At 43.0% G+C, this 20,456-nt stretch overlaps 1 long non-coding RNA gene across 7 annotated transcripts in view; it reads left to right on the forward strand.

Annotated features, from left to right (window-relative positions):
• Positions 1-20,456, forward strand: part of LOC134910709 (uncharacterized) — a 323,989-nt gene that overhangs the window by 150,319 nt on the left and 153,214 nt on the right. For 2 of the 7 annotated variants that reach the window (XR_010176264.1, XR_010176268.1), the window contains exon 8: positions 5,777-6,506. The exons of 2 other annotated variants lie outside the window; for them this stretch is intronic. This is a non-coding gene — a long non-coding RNA (uncharacterized LOC134910709). Of the gene's footprint in view, positions 1-5,771; positions 6,509-20,456 lie in introns of those variants that run through there. 3 more of the 7 variants (XR_010176266.1, XR_010176269.1, XR_010176273.1) reach the window with 3 other exon arrangements.

Raw genomic sequence — 20,456 nt, forward strand, 5'->3', positions numbered from 1 at the left:
ACTAGAGATGGATCCTGAGAAACTACAAGCAATCCAGAATTGGCCGGTACCCTTAACCCTCAAAGGGGTCCAGAGGTTCTTAGGGTTCGCCAATTATTACCGAAAGTTTATACGAGACTTTTCCACCATTGTGGCGCCTATTACTGCTTTCACCAAGAAGGGTGCTAACCCGTCCAAGTGGTCTGAAGAAGCCATGCAAGCTTTTCATCTTTTAAAACAGAGGTTCATCTCTGCGCCTGTCCTGAAACAGCCTGACATCGACTCTCCTTTCATCCTAGAGGTGGATGCCTCCTCCGTTGGAGTAGGAGCGGTATTATCTCAGAGGGCTAAAGATGGCCATTTACATCCTTGCAGTTTCTTCTCACGGAAGTTCTCCCCAGCGGAGCGCAACTATGCCATTGGCGACCAGGAGTTGCTAGCCATCAAGCTCGCTCTAGAGGAGTGGAGATATCTGTTGGAGGGAGCTTCTCATTCAATCACCATCCTTACAGACCACAAGAACCTTCTATATCTGAAAGGCGCACAATGTCTCAACCCTCGTCAGTCCAGATGGGCACTTTTCTTTTCCAGGTTCGACTTTAAACTCCAGTTCTGTCCGGGCTCTCAGAATCGCAAGGCCGATGCCCTTTCCCGCTCATGGGAGCAAGAAAATGAGTCAGAGTCTTCAGACAAGCATCCTATTATAAATCCGTTGGCATTCTCCACGGTAGGGATGGACTCTACGCCCCCATCAGGGAAAAGTTTTGTGAAGCCGACACTAAGGAAGAAGCTCATGCATTGGGCCCATGCTTCCCGCTTTGCCGGACATACAGGTATCCAAAAAACCCTGGAGTTTATCTCTAGGTCTTATTGGTGGCCAACTCTGAAAAAGGACGTTTTGGAGTTTATTGCATCTTGCCCAAAGTGTGCTCAACATAAAGTATCCCGCCAGTCGCCTGCGGGGCAACTGGTTCCACTATCTGTTCCCCGTCGACCATGGACCCATTTGTCGATGGATTTTATTACAGATTTGCCCATGTGCAACAAGTTTAATACCATCTGGGTGGTAGTTGACCGGTTCACCAAGATGGCACACTTCATTCCTCTCACCGGTCTTCCGTCAGCTTCCAAGTTGGCTCAAGTATTCATACAAGAGATCTTTCGACTCCACGGTCTTCCAGAAGAAATTATCTCAGATCGAGGAGTTCAATTCACAGCCAAATTCTGGCGAAGTTTATGTCAAGCCCTCCAAGTCAAGCTAAAGTTTTCCACGGCTTACCATCCTCAGACCAATGGTCAAACTGAGAGGGTGAATCAGGACTTGGAGTCCTTCCTCCGCATCTATGTGTCCTCCTCTCAAGATGACTGGGTTCAATTACTTCCCTGGGCCGAGTTCTGTCATAACAACCAGTATCATTCTTCATCTTCTTCAACACCATTCTTCACCAACTTTGGATTCCACCCTAAAGTCCCTGAGTTCCAACCGCTTCCAGCAACTTCTGTTCCCACAGTGGATATCACCTTGCATCAGTTTGCCAATATCTGGAAGAGCGTACGATCAGCTCTGCTCAAGGCATCGTTCAGGTACAAGAAGTTTGCGGATAAGAAGCGTCGAGCAGTTCCTGCTCTCAAGGTGGGTGATCGGGTATGGTTATCCACGAAGAATTTGAGGTTAAGAGTTCCCAGTATGAAGTTTGCACCTCGCTACATCGGTCCTTTTAAAATTGATCAAGTCATCAATCCTGTTGCTTACAGACTCCAGTTGCCTCCCTTCTTAAAGATACCCAGGACATTCCATGTTTCCCTGTTGAAACCGCTAATCTTGAATCGGTTTCATTCCTCACTTCCTCCAACTCCGAAAGTCCAAACTCAACGAGGCGTTGAGTATGAAGTAGCCAAGATCCTGGACTCACGTCACCGTTACGGTCAACTTCAGTATCTAATTGACTGGAAGGGTTATGGCCCTGAGGAACGTTCATGGACCAATGCTTCCGATGTCCATGCTCCTGCCTTGGTCCGGAGATTCCATTCCAAGTTTCCTCAAAAGCCAAAGAAGTGTCCTGGGGCCACTCCTAAAGGGGGGGGTGCTGTCACGATCCGGGTATCTGGACGCCATTTCTTACCTATCAGATGCCTCCTAAGGCTGGCTCAGCGCTCCAGGACCGGATCCCATCTGTTATCCTGATGTGCACATTCCCGCATCCTCTCCTGTCTCTCTGGACGTAGTCACAGTAACGCCTTATACATCTGGCATGGCGTCTCCCGCGGCCTCCGCCGCCGTCCCTGAGCTTCTGCATTCAGAGTGGCGATTACGTCAGCCGCGGCCTCCGCTGTGTCCGCGTGGTCGGATGTGCATCTGTCAGCCTGGCGTCTCCTGTCTCCGGTGGCCGGCGCCGCCATTACTGTTTTCCAGACCACATGGATTACAATCCAAACTTCCCTCCAAGTGTCTGCATGGGCGCAGCCATCTTGGATTCTGTCAGCTGATCATTCCTACCAATCCGTTGTCAGTATTATTAATTTGCATAATTGCCTAGCCAATGCCTTCCTTGCTGCAGGTATAAATAGGTTGTGCCTGAGCAAGGAAGGCGTCAGTGCTTTGGTTGTCAAACCTAGTTCCAGTTTGTCTCTCTTCTGTGAATGTCTTCCAGGTTCCAGCTCCTGTCTCCAGACTTCTGCTATAGAGACCCGCACCAGCATTCCATCTGCGGTGTAGCCTGACTCTCCGATCCATTCTGGACTCACCTGTTTCCAGCTACAACATCACCTGCTTCCAGCTTAGCTTCCAGCAGTGTACAGCTTCTCTTAAAGGGCCGGTGTCCTTTCTGCAGTTTACCACTCTCCACCGGTATTATTATTTCTCCGCTCTCAAATTCTACATTTCATCTACATTGCATCGCTCTCAAGCTTTATTTATTATTTAACTGGTTCCAGCCAGTATCCACTCCGTGCCAACACCTGTCTGGTTCTAACCAGTACCCACAGCAGCATTTTATCTACAGCAGTCCAGCTTTCCCTGGAACACCAGCTGGTACGACCCTGGGCTTTCCTCATTGCTACAGTTGAGCCTGGTAAGGACTTTCCAACTTGCAGATAATAAGAACTGTCTCATACCACCAGAGCTCTGTGGCCCCTGCCACCCTGTAGTACCCAGGAACTGTATTATTATTTCTCTGCTGATTTTTATGTTACTTTTTACTGCTACTGTGATGCATGGAGTTTGTCATAAATAAATATCATTGACTTTTACTCAAGTTGTCGTGGTCACGCCTTCGGGCGGTTTCTCTTCATGTTACTTACATGTCCAGGGGTCTGATACAACCTCCCAGGTTCCGGTACATCTCAGCCCCTACAACTGAGGCTGCCTTCCGTCAGCTCAGGCCCTCAGTTGTGACACTCAGCTCTATGCCAATCCTTCGGTACCAGGCCTGATCTGATTGAACTATTGAAAATCAAGTATAGGGGTCTTGCTAGTTCTGAGCTAAGCTCCATAAGAACCCTCAGGTGAAGTCCATCAGGACCAGGTGATTTATTAATCTTAATTTTGCTTAGTCTCTCCCGGACTACTTCTTCACTTAAACAAGTATCTAACCACCAATCATTACTGTCACTGTTGTTATGCACTCCTCCCACCAGTGGCGTAAGTTCGTCCCAGTTGCCCGGAGGCAAGATAAATATTGATGCCCCCCTATTTCCTATATTAAGATAAATATATGTATGTGTGTGTGTGTGTGTGTGTGTGTGTGTGTGTGTGTGGTGTTCTGAAAAATATGTATATACTGTATATAGGTGGTCATTCCGAGTTGATCGCTCGTTGCCGATTTTCTATTTTTTCAAGTGAAGAAAACGGCAATTCTGCGCATGCGCACGGTACGCAGCACGCAAGCGCTAAGTACTTTCACACAAAAGTTTGTAGTTTTACCCAAGCTCGAGCGACATTTATTCATTTGTGATTGACAGGAAGTGGGTGTTTCTGGGCGGCAACTCAGCATTTTCAGGGAGTGTGCTAAAAAAGGCAGGCGTGCCAGGTAAAAATGCAGGAGTGGCTGGCCGAACGCAGGGCGTGTTTGTGATGTCAAACCAGGAACTAAACAGACTGAGGTGATCGCAGTCTAGGAGTAGGTCTGGAGCTACTCAGAAACTGCAGGGAATTATTTAGTAGCAGTTCTGCTAACCTTTCATTCGCTATTCTGCTAAGCTAAGATACACTCCCAGAGGGCAGCGGCCTAGCATGTGCAATGCTGCTAAAAGCAGCTAGAACAACTCGGAATGAGGGCCATAGTTAGAATTCTCATATTTCCTATACAGGAGCAGACAGCTTTATCAGTAAGGTGACTGCTTCCAGTGTAATAGGTCGTGGTTTCTAATCCTGGATGTGACACTTGTAAAATGTGTATATTCAGTATAATAAAGAGGGTGTGATTTGAAAGGTGCAAGGACCAGTGAGGAAATCGGCCATTGAAAAGACAGCAGCAGCTCTCAATTAACTTAATTCAATGGTGTCACAGAATGGGAGGAGAGGTGCCCCTCTTCAGAGCAGGCGCCCGGCGGCAGATGACTCCGTTGCCTCCCAGAGTTCTGCCTCTGCCTCCCACCATCAGTTCTTCTCTGGTGAACACTGATGAAAAAAACGTATTCAGTATTTCCGCTTTTATTTTGTCATCATTTATCAATACTCCAAATTCATCTTTTATAGGACCTATGTTCTCCTTTTGTAACCTTTTACTGTTTATGTATTTAAAAAACTTTTTAGGATTGGTTCCATTTTAGCTACTCTTATTGCTTTTTTGAATTTTTTATTGCATTCCTTGTAATACTTGAATGACTCCTCCTTTCCATTAGATTTAAATGCTCTGAAAGCACGCTTCTTGTTATCCATTTCTACCTTGTAGATTTTGATACATTTTTTAAATGCTCTGTAGCATATATTTCTATTTACACCACTGCCCAGGTAGGTTTCATTTAATGACTGACAGCCTTTACCAGAACTCACAACAAGGGCTTTATTGTGCTTTTTGGCCACATTGTGAGAGACTCTTTAGCCCTTTATGAGCAACCCGTTCTGGCTGGCCATAGTGCTGTAGCTGCATTCGTCTTAAAAACTAAATTTTGCCAGTCAACATAGCATTAAATAGCTTCTCAATGGTGAATGGGTGAGTGGAACTCTGACTCCAGGCCAACCCTCATGTTTAATTCAGTATGACTTACCGGCAGAGGGGTGAGTGAAAAAAGTCCCCTTGGGGGCTCACTGCGCTCGCCACAGGTTCTATTCCCACTCTATGGTTGTCGTAGACACCCGTGAGTGGGAATAGCCCCTGTGCATTGGAATTCCGAATGTCGGCATTGTTGGCTTTCGGGATTCCGCATCGGTATCCTGACCATTGGGATCCCGAGAGCCCCTCCCCCCCCGCCTGCACACATACACACAGAAACACACCACTTTGCTATCCTAGTTCCAGTTGTACTGAGAACTGGGACAGCCTGGCCCTAGTAGGCCTTGGGTTTCTGAAGCCACTTACATATTAATGAAGTTTCAACCTTCACAATTACATTCCTAATTTCACTGTGTTTTTAACCTGATTACTTGGAGAAATTTAGGGAGTGCAAGATGCTGATAGCAAAGAATAATGATGGCCTTGTCAGCACTTTAGCATTATTAGTATAGCTGAAAAAACACCATCATCCATCTCACACATCTGGTTTAGCCCTAGAAAAATAAAAGTATAAATCTAGCCTATGGGGAAGAGGAGGGGAAAGGATGTGTTTGAGTCCTGACAGTTTTTTTCTTTCAGAGCAGCACCCGGACAAGATGACCAACCTTCACATCCAGAAACAATTGATCAGTGTCAGACTGGAGCATGAAGGGCCCACCCAAATGTAGTGATAGCAACTCACACTTAGGGGAGCCACGCCCCTAGCCCATCCACCATAGAGGCTCAGCTAACCAATAGAGAGTGCATGGTCTGGGCCCCTTTATAAATAAATATAGTAAACACTGCTAGTGCATGCATGATATGTAGCAGATTAATAACAGCAATGCACTGTACAAAATACACCATAGTCCTGTGCAGTGTAATGTAACAGGTGTATAATGTATAATCCAAGTGCGCAGTCAGGAACCTGATCCCTCAGGCATTGGAGCCCACTGGAGTTTTCCTCTCTACCCCTGTGGGCCAGTCCAACACTGCACTTGCACTGTCCATACTGTCCATTACAATTTTCTTAAAACACTTTATTCCAATAGGTCATTGGTAAAACTCTCCAAACAGATATACCTACATATTGTAATTTGTCTTCAGTTGTTCCAAAATGTATTTTGTTACTACATGATATATTGCTCACTAGTCTTTAGAGTCAAACACATTCATTATGTTTGATTGTCAATGCTGATGTTCTAAATATGTATGTATAGCATTTCATGAGGTTAAATAAAGGATGAGAAACATATTTAGAAAATGTCAATCTATCACAAAAATAGACTTACACTATGGGGGTTATTCCGAGTTGATTGCACGCTGCCGATTTTCGCAGCGCAGCGATCAGGTTACTACTGCAGTGCGCATGCGTATGCACAGCAATGCGCACGTGCATTGTACGGGTACAAACAGCATCGTTGCTGCGCAATGCTTCTAGCGACGAATCCATTCGCACGGAGATTGACAGAAAGAGTGGTAGGGAAAATGCAGGTGTGTCCAGGCGTTTGCAGGGCGGGCGTCTGGCATCAATTCCGGGACCGGACAGGCTGAAGTGATCGCAAGGGCTGAGTAAGTTCAGACCTACTCAGAAACTGCAAAAAACGTTTTCGTCCCGCTCGGCTGCACATGCAATCACACATCAGCGGATAACTCAAACTAGCAGCCCAATTACTTAACCAGTGGTCTTGGTTTATTGCTAGCAGGTACAGCTGTAATCACTGTTATACACTGGTTGTCATGGAGCGGAGCAGGGTGTTATACAGCTCACCAGCCAGTGAGTATCTGTAGGCACTGGGCAGTGGTGCAGGAATAATGGAATTGCTGTGGATTGTAGGTAATTGCAGCTCTCTCAAGAGCTAAGTGGAAGACGTGTTTCCACTGCAGAGGTAAGCCGTGGGAGGGGGATAAGCTAGGTTTAGACTGCGGGGGGGGACGGTTAAGCTGCGGAGAGGGAGGTTAGGTTTATGCTACGGGGAGGAGGGGTTAGGTTTAGGCACCTTCGGGGAGGGTTAGACTGCAGGGGGAGGAAGAATTAGGTTTAGGCTGCAGGTAGGGAGGGGGGTTAGGTTTAGGCACCCTGGGGAGGGTTAGGTTTAGGCTGCATTAAGAGAGGGTTACGGTTAGGGGGTGGGGGGGAGGTTAACATACGTACCTGACCTGAGGATTGATTATCGAGTTCTCAACAGTGATAGAGATATCAGGTTGGTAACTACTATTGGCCGGTAGAAATATAATTAACTCTGTTTTGGAAATATTAAGTTTGAGGTGGCGAGATGACATCTGAAATGAAATGGCCGAAAGGCATTCAGCGACATGGCGCAATACAGATGGTGACAAAAAAGGGGAGGCTATGTATGTTTGAGAATTATCTGCGTACAGATGATACTGAAATGCAAAAGAGCTGATTAGTTTACCAAGAGATGAGTATAAATTAAGAAAAGCAGAGGACCTAAGACTGAGCCCTGCGGTACTCCAACTGAAAGAGGTAGTGAAGAGGAGGTGGATTCAAAGAAGCGGACACTGAAGGAGCGATTAGATAGGTAGGATAGGAACAAAGAAAGGGCTGTGTCTTGAAGACCTAGTGATTGTAGTGTTTGTATGAGAAGAGAATGGTCAACAGTGTCAAAAGCAGCAAAGAGATCTACTGTAGAAGAATTAGAAGTGAGTAATGGCCTTTATACAGCACTTTGCAGATGTCTAAAGATGGGATGAAAGAACAAAACTAAAAAAAGTAACTGCAATATTCCACAGAACAACTGAAAATGTATAGTTGCAGATGTATCTATTGATGGGTGTTAATTCAAAAGTACTACAGAGCAAGTTACATGTCTCACTTAATAGATGTAGAAGTGAATCTTGATCATGTATGTAAAAATGATCACACTGATAAAAACAAACAAATAAATATCTGTTTAGAATTTAGATATTACAAAATGTGACAATAAAAAAACACAACCAAACACAGGCCTAAATGCCATATATTGATCATTCACAATAACCATGATTTATTTTTCTAACCAACTAGCAACTACTTACTGTATTCACAATTTCCGTCTTCAAGTATCTGAACGCAGCCAACAGTTTTCCCTGAATTTGATATGAACTAAATTGTAATTTACAGAGACACAAAGGATTTATGTAGCACCAACATGTCTCCATTTCCCTATATATTATAACACTACCATGGAAAATGCAGCTCACCAGTGGTTGCTCTAAAAGTGGTTGCTTATAATGCTTCTGCCTTACAGACTTTACTCACCAACAGTTCCAGTTGTTGTGCTACTATCTTTTGTATGGGTGTGGGGTATGGTATATCAGGTCAACATTCAGAATGCTGAAACCATAATGTCACCATGGTCTGAGTGCTGACATTCAGAATGTCGACATGTACTTGATTTTCAAAATTCCGACCTTTGCAATATCAACATTGACATAATGTTGACAGTGCCAAAATGTTGACAGTTTCCATGTCGAGAACGTGCTATCCAATGCACTTTAGTTTTTACCAACACTAACTCTAACACACAACCCTAACTGCAGCTTAACTGTAATCTACAAGAAATGTTACCAAGCGCTCACTGCACACCAGTCTTAAATGCAGCCAACAAATAAGGCTACTCAACCTTATAAATAGAAAAAATCGTGGAACAAAAAAATATTTGTGGCGCAAATAGATTGGGCAACAAGATTTATTGCTTCATTACAAAAACAAAATAAAATTTAATACATTAATACATATCACCACCGGCCGGTAATTTAAACACTTTTAAAATTATAATTATAAATATAAAAATACGCTCTTATTTGTCTGGTCAATAAGATAAACATTCAGCAGTATCCTTTATAATATAAATTTTAACTGCTTTCCTAAATCAATCCAGTTTAGAGAAATATAGCAGCTCTTCAGGGTATTTATGAACATCCGTATCCCTGTAGATATAACGTAACAATTGTTGTAACAAAGTGACACAGCATACGCTAATCTTTGTAGCCAGCAGAACCGCTGGTAGCTGTGTAAGGAAGATTTTAGTCAGAGCAGCGTGACAATGTCCGTATGTTAATTTAATACTGGTGAAGTTTTAAAAAGATTGTCTGGCCAGACAAAAAAAAGAGTTTTAATACATATGCTCACCACTCTCTTCCAGCAATAAGAATCTCCGTGACTGTCTCCCGGCTGCTGGTGCTTTACCTTTACATGCAGTCGTTTCAGGAGGAGGTCATCTGTGTAGATCCAATAATTAGTGCTGGCGGTGGGCGGTATGATGCGGTCAATGAACAAGACTATTCAGCCACTCTCTTCCAGCATTGGATTCTCCGTGATGATCTCCCGGCTGCTGGTGCTTTCTACCTTTTCACGCAGTCGTCTCGGGAGAAGATCATCCGTGTAGATCCAATAATTAATGCTGGCTGTAAGTCATGCAGTAATCGGTGGTGAAAAGTGCTGTGATAAAGTGTAAGAGTCCTTAACGCGTTTCCCCGCCTCCCTCCGGGTTCAGCGGCTTCATCAGAAGTAGACTCATTGCTCCATTTTACTCTATTTAAACCTCGCGGTTAATTGCCGTGATGATATCATCCCGCAGTTGTTTCCTTGGCGTGTCACGCCTCTCTCTGATTTTGGATCACAGACGGCATAAGCTTTACTTGTCACACCTGTATGAGTCCAGCTGGTGTCCATATTATCTTCATTAAATACCGATCTCATATGACTTAGTCATTTAGTTTGATCTCATTAGAATTACTACCAGCCTATTCTCTAAGAGCATATTTGAAGCATTATCATAAAATATGTATATATACATTTATTAGAAACATAATAAAATAAATACATAATAAATGAAGCAATTATCCTCTCTCTCTTGTGAGACATGTCATCATAACAATAATAGCACACACATATAACAAAAACAGAAAGAATAAAAGGTAATTATAGATCCTATATACATATAATTAATTCGAAGTAAGATTTATGTAGTCAATATTTAGTGTCGAAATATTCTTCTAGAGGCAATGAACAATAATAATTCTACCAATAGAGATGGGAATATACTAACTTCTTCAATAAATCAATCTAGTTGATTTTTTTTTTTTTTTAAATGATTTTTTACAACGATGATGTAATATAGACAAGAAAGCTAACAGCTATTTCTGAAAAGAGGAAAAAAATGGGATAAGAGGAAAAGAAAAAGAGGAAAAGGCAGGAATAACAAACATATTAATATTAATAGTCCTACCAGGTTCTACAGTGCATTTTATTATAGTGATATCTAGATAGTAGCAAGAATCACTTAATATGTATATAAGGCAATAGTCGGCGGCATACATATTAATAAGCCGTCCTCACTATCGCCCAACATACTATATTATCAATGGAAAAGAAAAAGAAAAGGGCACCAATATTTAGAGGAAAGCTAATTTCTTGCTCAGCAAAGCATACAAATAAGAGAAAAGAAAATCTCAAAGACACACAGCTAAGGAAAACGACCCATACCTATTTCAGATATTGTTAAGTTCAATGGTATCGTTAAGTCCATTCGGTACCATTGAATCCAATTTAAAAATCCAGAACGCCTCACGTCTACAGAGGCGTCCAAACCTGTCACCCCCTCTATAAGTAGCCTTGATCTGTTCGATTGCCAGGACCGAGACATATGGACACCAGCTGGACTCATACAGGTGTGACAAGTAAAGCTTATGCCGTCTGTGATCCAAAATCAGAGAGAGGCGTGACACGCCAAGGAAACAACTGCGGGATGATATCATCACGGCAATTAACCGCGAGGTTTAAATAGAGTAAAATGGAGCAATGAGTCTACTTCTGATGAAGCCGCTGAACCCGGAGGGAGGCGGGGAAACGCGTTAAGGACTCTTACACCTTATCACAGCACTTTTCACCACCGATTACTGCATGACTTACAGCCAGCATTAATTATTGGATCTACACGGATGATCTTCTCCCGAGACGACTGCGTGAAAAGGTAGAAAGCACCAGCAGCCGGGAGATCATCACGGAGAATCCAATGCTGGAAGAGAGTGGCTGAATAGTCTTGTTCATTGACCGCATCATACCGCCCACCGCCAGCACTAATTATTGGATCTACACAGATGACCTCCTCCTGAAACGACTGCATGTAAAGGTAAAGCACCAGCAGCCGGGAGACAGTCACGGAGATTCTTATTGCTGGAAGAGAGTGGTGAGCATATGTATTAAAACTCTTTTTTTTTGTCTGGCCAGACAATCTTTTTAAAACTTCACCAGTATTAAATTAACATACGGACATTGTCACGCTGCTCTGACTAAAATCTTCCTTACACAGCTACCAGCGGTTCTGCTGGCTACAAAGATTAGCGTATGCTGTGTCACTTTGTTACAACAATTGTTACGTTATATCTACAGGGATACGGATGTTCATAAATTCAATGGTACCGAATGGACTTAACGATACCATTGAACTTAACAATATCTGAAATAGGTATGGGTCGTTTTCCTTAGCTGTGTGTCTTTGAGATTTTCTTTTCTCTTATTTGTATGCTTTGCTGAGCAAGAAATTAGCTTTCCTCTAAATATTGGTGCCCTTTTCTTTTTCTTTTCCATTGATAATATAGTATGTTGGGCGATAGTGAGGACGGCTTATTAATATGTATGCCGCCGACTATTGCCTTATATACATATTAAGTGATTCTTGCTACTATCTAGATATCACTATAATAAAATGCACTGTAGAACCTGGTAGGACTATTAATATTAATATGTTTGTTATTCCTGCCTTTTCCTCTTTTTCTTTTCCTCTTATCCCATTTTTTTCCTCTTTTCAGAAATAGCTGTTAGCTTTCTTGTCTATATTACATCATCGTTGTAAAAAATCATTTAGGAAAAAAAAAAAAATCAACTAGATTGATTTATTGAAGAAGTTAGTATATTCCCATCTCTATTGGTAGAATTATTATTGTTCATTGCCTCTAGAAGAATATTTCGACACTAAATATTGACTACATAAATCTTACTTCGAATTAATTATATGTATATAGGATCTATAATTACCTTTTATTCTTTCTGTTTTTGTTATATGTGTGTGCTATTATTGTTATGATGACATGTCTCACAAGAGAGAGAGGATAATTGCTTCATTTATTATGTATTTATTTTATTATGTTTCTAATAAATGTATATATACATATTTTATGATAATGCTTCAAATATGCTCTTAGAGAATAGGCTGGTAGTAATTCTAATGAGATCAAACTAAATGACTAAGTCATATGAGATCGGTATTTAATGAAGATAATATGGACACCAGCTGGACTCATACAGGTGTGACAAGTAAAGCTTATGCCGTCTGTGATCCAAAATCAGAGAGAGGCGTGACACGCCAAGGAAACAACTGCGGGATGATATCATCACGGCAATTAACCACGAGGTTTAAATAGAGTAAAATGGAGCAATGAGTCTACTTCTGATGAAGCCGCTGAACCCGGAGGGAGGCGGGGAAACGCGTTAAGGACTCTTACACCTTATCACAGCACTTTTCACCACCGATTACTGCATGACTTACAGCCAGCATTAATTATTGGATCTACACGGATGATCTTCTCCCGAGACGACTGCGTGAAAAGGTAGAAAGCACCAGCAGCCGGGAGATCATCACGGAGAATCCAATGCTGGAAGAGAGTGGCTGAATAGTCTTGTTCATTGACCGCATCATACCGCCCACCGCCAGCACTAATTATTGGATCTACACAGATGACCTCCTCCTGAAACGACTGCATGTAAAGGTAAAGCACCAGCAGCCGGGAGACAGTCACGGAGATTCTTATTGCTGGAAGAGAGTGGTGAGCATTTGTATTAAAACTCTTTTTTTTGTCTGGCCAGACAATCTTTTTAAAACTTCACCAGTATTAAATTAACATACGGACATTGTCACGCTGCTCTGACTAAAATCTTCCTTACACAGCTACCAGCGGTTCTGCTGGCTACAAAGATTAGCGTATGCTGTGTCACTTTGTTACAACAATTGTTACGTTATATCTACAGGGATACGGATGTTCATAAATACCCTGAAGAGCTGCTATATTTCTCTAAACTGGATTGATTTAGGAAAGCAGTTAAAATTTATATTATAAAGGATACTGCTGAATGTTTATCTTATTGACCAGACAAATAAGAGCGTATTTTTATATTTATAATTATAATTTGAAAAGTGTTTAAATTACCGGCCGGTGGTGATATGTATTAATGTATTAAATTTTATTTTGTTTTTGTAATGAAGCAATAAATCTTGTTGCCCAATCTATTTGCGCCACAAATATTTTTTTGTTCCATAACTGTAATCTAACCCTAACCCTAAAATTGTGTGTTGACATTCACAAAGGAGACATTCTGATAATATCAACGTTATATCAGAATGAAAGTCTGCATACCATTTCTCACATCTCTAAGTTTGCATGGTCATTTTGGACAGGCCCATGATTGCGGTTTGCTTCATGTCATTGGATTTAATTTTTGATCAACAAATATAACAAGTATTATGCATTATACAAGACAACATAGGGCCTTATTCATCGTCAGTTGCAATTTAGCAAAATCGCAAATCAGCTGATTATCGGACAACTGTGCATGCACTGCATACCCACTACACATGCATCAAAGTCGCAATGCTATTGCAGGTCCAGCAAGGTGCGATCACATAGCGATTGCCAGAAAGTGTCCATGTGTGGAAGGTTACATTACATTTGTGGGGAATGGTTGGAAAAACGCATGCGGATCATGGCCATTTTCATGGAGTGTATCTGACGTCAGTTGCAGTTTTATGCGACTAAAAACATGCCGCATAAAAACATGACTGCATTCTCATTATTCTGAGTATCCCTGGGTCAACCAGAACTGTTGATGGTACTCGATTTCTGCGTATGCATGCCAATTTAGGGACTACATACGCACATTTGTGAATGCATCGGTGGGCGTCTTTTTCCTCTCTGGGCAGCTCTTCACATGCATTTTTTTTGCAGGAGCAGGATTGAGAAAATTGCACTTTCTGTCTCAATAGCGATCCAAACTGAATGAGGTCCATAATTAACATTTTTGCACATAAAAATTTGAGCTGTTTAAACATGAAAAATAGTAAACCTTTATTATATGCAATGTGTTCATTGGTGAATTGCCAAATAAAAACTGCAGGCAGTTATGGAAGTTACCAATAAATTAGAATGTAAATGCCATCACTATGCCAAAGTGCTTGACATTCTGCCATCAGAGGAAAAGCCTGCTGAGTACATGTAGGGCTGATACTGTTTCTCATGCATTAACTGGTATCATTGCTGGAAAGACTCTGGAAAATATGCTTAAATACTGCTTAATCAATAATGGGGCACACAGATATGGCCTGTGCATGCTGCTCTTTTTAACTTTTATTCTGACCACAAAGTCTATGTTTAATTGGATAATTATACAGTAAATGCAAATTTGTTGTCTAATATTCCAAAGGTAATACAAAGTTCAAAAATCTAATATTGGCAGCAGTATCCATAGTTAAAGGTTATCTATTGGCAACGTTTTTGAGTTTTCTTGATAAAGCTGCTCTATTAACTTAGGACTATAAACTTGATACTGTAAATGCAGTCCACAACAGCAAGCAACACTTTAGACCTTATGTAATTACAGTATATTATGCCATTTGGAGAACTATCTCCGTTGCAAAGGGTGCAGCGCTATGGGGTCAGGGGGAACCTGTTACTGCTGTACATTCTGCATCGCAGTAGTTTTGCCGCAACCTAATGTCAGCGCTGCTTCACTGCCAAGGCCATAGCGTAGGGATGGCCTTTGACCGCCGATGATGTCAACCATTGATGGCTAAAACACACCGATGGCCATCCCTACCATAGAGAGCTCCACCGCACCCTGGTACTGGATGGGGGTGTGGCCTAAATAGGGGCATGGCCATGGTCTCTAAGAAAAAAAGAAATAAAAAGGATAATTGCCATGTGCTCCACAGAGGGTGCCTTTCAGGTGAGAGGGGTGGTGGGTGGCGTGAGGGAGGGGAAGGTATTTTTCCAGGCTTGATGTCAGAAGTAGGTCCCCTCCTCCACGGTCGGGGCCATATTCCCTGTGACATTCGGGAAGATGGCGATTGTGCACTAAAGAGCAAAGACTAGCACAGTGCCAGAGCCTTTGCTTTCACTGTGCAGCGCCATCTTCCTTAAGTTGCCACTAGGGAAATGGTGCTGCAGAGGAGAAGGGACCCGCTTCCCAGCTCAGGGTAAGTATACTCACAAGATGGGTGGGGGCGGGCCCTGTGGGGCCCAACAGCAATCTTAGGCCTGTGTAATTAGTACCCGCTCCCACCCTCTCTCTGCGCCAGTGTTCACGACTCATGGGCATGTTCAGAAGAACAGAGCAGGAACTGTGGGAGGACGCTCTGAATCACCCCCTATATTAAACTGGCAATTTTCAGACTCCTTTTCTGACAAAATTAATTTATTAAATGGAATAGCAATTCAGAAACAGTTGTCTTGGAGATAAAAACACAATGTCACCCCCCCCCCCCCCCACACACGCACACACACACACACACACACACACACACACACACACACACACACACACACACACAGGAAAAGTAAAACACACATAACTATTATAAATATAAATATTAGTGCTGCCTCTGACCATGCATATGTTTGAAGTGAACTGGTATTGCTGTCATAGGTAGTCAGGGGACTCATGTACCCCAACCATCTCACGGAAACATCTCTAACTGTCCCAGACACAGTGCTGCTGGTGCCAATATCACTCCAATACCTGGTGTCAATGGGGGTCATTCCGAGTTGTTCGCTCGCTAGCAGTTTTTAGCAGCCGTGCAAACGCATTGTCGCCGCCCACGGGGGAGTGTATTTTCGCTTTGCAAAAGTGCGAACGCTTGTGCAGCAGAACATTTTGTGCAAAATAAGACCAGCTCTGTAGTTACGCTTCGTGTGCGTTGATGCTAACATTGGAGGGATGGCTTTTGACGTCACACACCCACCCAGCATTCGCCCAGCCACGCCTGCGTTTTCCCTGGCATGCCTGCGTTTTTCTAAGCACTCTCTGAAAACGGTCAGTTGACACCCAGAAATGCCCCTTTCCTGTCAATCTTCTTGCGGCCGCCAGTGCGAATGAAAATGTTGCTAGAACCTGTGCACAACCACAAAGGCCTTTGTACCCATACGTCGCGCGTGCGCATTGCGGGTCATACGCATACGCAGAAAAGCCGATTTTTAGTCTGATTGTTTGCGCTGCGAACAACGGCAGCTAGCGATCAACTCGGAATGACCCCCCCCCCATATGTGCTGCGTGCTAATAAACACACATACGGATGGAAGACGCTATTGGGTGATTCTCCAGAAAGTGAACATAAAGTCTCGAGCATCAAACGCTTTTATTTATTTTTTTCCTTTTAAACTGGTCTGTTAAGAAATTGTTGTTATATGAAAACTTAATTGCTTAGTAGCAATGCCTTACCCTCTAACTTGAGACCCAGTAAAATCTTGGTATTTTGGAGAAGTATGACACTTAGATTTGTGTAGCTGTCCCATGCATCACGGAGAATCACCCTATTAAGTGAGAAGAGTGGCACTATATGAAGAGAGGAGGAAAGGAGCACTAGAGATCAGAGGGGCACTACGAAGAGACCAAAAGGACATGAGAAGAAAGAGGCAATATGAAAAGGTGTAACACACTTATATGAGGCACTATGAATGGATGTGAGGCATTACAGTAAGTAGAGACGTAAAATAGACAGCAGGCACTGGGGAATGTCACCATGGAAGAAGGGTGACTTATTAGCAGGGACAGAGGATACTGGCATTATTAATACAGTCACCACTGCATTCACCTTGTCTATCTATGCCGGACCTTCTCCATGGGTGCCCCCACCAAGATGCAGATCACCAGGAGCCCGAAAGGCTGCATTGTGCAGACAAGATGGAAGCTTATGGAGTCCTGACTCCTGGGAAAGGAGGAAAGCTATCAGGAATCAGTATTAGAACACCCATGAGCCTGAAACTGTAGTTAAGAAATTAAATTAAATTTCACTGTGATAAATTGCACCAGCCAATCAGCTCCTAACTGCCAAGTTACAGACTGTTACCCTTATATATCAATGAGTGATAAATGTCACTGTGATAAATTGCACCAGCCAATCAGCTCTTAACTGCCATGTTACAGACTGTTACCCTTATATATCAATGAGTGATAAATTTCACTGTGATAAATTGCACCAGCCAATCAGCTCTTAACTGCCATGTTACAGACTGTTACCCTTATATATCAATGAGTGATACATTTCACTGTGATAAATTGCACCAGCCAATCAGCTCCTAACTGCCATGTTAAAGACTGTTACCCTTATACATCAATGAGTGATAAATTTCACTGTGATAAATTGCACCAGCCAATCAGCTCCTAACTTCTATGTCACAGGTTGTGTTTGGCTGGTGCAATTTATCACTCACAGTGAAATTTATCACTCATTGATAAATAAGGGCATGTGTTTGAAAAAAGACAGGAGCAGATTGCCTGGTGAAATTTATCACTCGCAGTGAAATTTATCACTCATTGATAAATAAGGGCATAAGATTGAATAAAAAAATCTGTTAGGTTAGGAGAAGCTAAGGACCAAACAAGAAGCAAGGGAACACTTTCAAAGATTTTGAATAGCTATGCTTTTCAAAAAGCAAAATCTAGAACAATTGAGAGGAGAAGACCGGCTCATCTGATACCACTTTTAGACATACGACCCAGGAAATTCCCTGAACAGACCCGGGTTTTTCACTTCAGCAAAATACCAGGATTTTGCTGGAGACTACACCCGAGACCAGGGAAATTCCTGGATCGTCCCCTTTCAGACATAAGCCAGGTCTGCACTGGCATTCTACAAGCCAGGGCTGCCAGGCTGCATACATGTCATATACACACATCACAATCATACATACACACACATCATATACATACATGTCATATACACATACATGTCACACTCATACACACTCAAGCAATCTCACACACACATGGACCGCAGCCCCCTGCCTGAATCACGGACCCTGCCCCTTCCCTGCATCACGGACCCTGCCCCCTCCAGGCATCACCAACCCGGCCCCTTCCAGGCATCACCAATCCTGCTCCCTCCAGGACTACCGACCCTGCCCCCTTCAGGCAGCCCCGCCCCCAAGGCTATCAGAGGCTTCTAAGTGCGACCTGGGAGTAAAATCCTGGGTCACACCATTCATACTTAACCCGGGTTTTCTACCCGGGATGAAAGGCCCGGGAAAAACCCTGGTCAATAGCAAGGGCGCCGACCCAGGAACATGTTCCCGGGTTGGTGCCTTTCAGACATACAGAGATCCCGGGATGATGCCAATCACGAACAAAAACCCGGGATTTTAGAATATGTCTGAAAGGGGTCTGAAAGGTCTGTTATAGACAGTGCAACCTCCAGGTGTCAGTGTATATATGTGACCCCTGGGCCAAGCAGTTCTGGTATAGGGCACCTGGAGGTGATTGACAAGACAGGAGGAGTTATCAACAGTAGTCAGCCAATCAAGGCAGTCTTGGCACTATAGGATACATAGATAAATTGTTTAAAAAAAGGTTACTTTATTTATACAAATAGATATATTAATGCAGGAAAATAAAATCTAAAAACACAAGTGAAATAAAATACATACACTAACATCTTACCATTAGTGTCACACAATAAAGGTAATTGTTCATTACAGCATAGTCTTGTTATTTGTCTGTCCATTCTCATGCTGTGCTCACATTGTACAGCGCCATATTTCTTCAAATATTTTTAATTCTAAGATTGCAAAAGTGTAGAGATGAGCGGGTTCGGTTCTCAGAGAACTGAACTGTACCGAACTTCACCATTTGAGTCCGGTTCCGAGCCTGGCTTGGGTTTTCCCGCCTGACTCGGAAACACGAACGAGGCAAAACGTCATCATCCCGCTGTCGGATTCTCGCGGGATTTGGATTCCATATAAGGAGCCGCGCGTCGCGGCCATTTTCACTCTAGTCTCGGAGAGTGTAGTGAGAGGATGTGTCTCCATCCTCAGTGTCTGTGTGGGGGCGGGAAAGTGGGGTGGCGAGTCTTGTGCTGTGTTGTGCTGCTCAGTCCAGTCCAGTGTAGTCAGTGTATTGTGCTGCATCAGTCCAGCCAGTCACAGTGTTGGTGTCCTCTGCTGCTATATGTCCCCAGTGCTGCTGGCTGCTGTATAAGTCCCTTGCATTTTTGATGTGTTGTCTTGCATCAGACCAGGGGTAGTGTTTTGTGCAGCATCAGTCCAGTGACCAGTCACAGTGGTGGTGTCCTCTGCTGCCATATATCCATCCAGTGTAGCTGTATAAGTCCCTTTCAGTGGTGATGTGTTGTCCTGCATTAGACCAGGGAAAGTGTCATGTGCAGCATCAGTCCAGTGACCAGTTACAGTGCTGGTGTCCTCTGCTACCATATCCAGTGTTACTGCCATATAATTCCCGTGATACTGGTGTATAATTCCTGTGATACTGCCGTATAATTCTCGGAATACTGGCGTAAAATTCCCGTGACACTGGCGTATAATTCCTGTGATACTGGCGTATAATTCCTGTGACATTGCCGTATAATTCTCGGAATACTGGCGTATAATTCCTATGATATGATATTGCCGTATAATTCCAGTGATATTGCCGTATAATTCCTGTGATACTGGCGTATAATTCCAGTGATATTGCCGTATAATTCTCGGAATGCTGGCATATAGTTCCCGTGATACTGGTGTTTAATTCCTGTGATATTGCCATATAATTCCTGTGATATTGCCCTATAATTCTCGGAATACTGGCATATAATTCCCGTGATGGCAAGAAACGGCTGAGGCCCTGGCCTATGTTCATGACTAGTGGTTCAGCTTCACATGACGATGGAAGCCCTCAAAACTGAGGCCTTGACACTTATGTTGGTGTTAGACGTGCGTCCGGTATCCGCCATTAGTGCAGTGGGATTTAGACAATTGATGGAGGTATTGTGTCCCCGGTACCAAATCCCAGGCAGGCGATACCGAAATTTTTCCATTTAATTCCAGTGATTTGGACGTATAATTATTAATTACAGTGATTTTGCCAATTAATTCCAGTGATTTGGACGTATAATTACAGTGATTTTGCCAACTAATTCCAGTGATTTGGACGTATAATTACAGTGATTTTGCCATTTAATTCCAGTGATTTGGACGTATAATTATTAATTACAGTGATTTTGCCAATTAATTCCAGTG

The sequence above is a fragment of the Pseudophryne corroboree genome, chromosome 1 (genome assembly GCF_028390025.1).
Source record: "Pseudophryne corroboree isolate aPseCor3 chromosome 1, aPseCor3.hap2, whole genome shotgun sequence".
In the NCBI taxonomy this organism is placed as follows: domain Eukaryota; kingdom Metazoa; phylum Chordata; class Amphibia; order Anura; family Myobatrachidae; genus Pseudophryne; species Pseudophryne corroboree.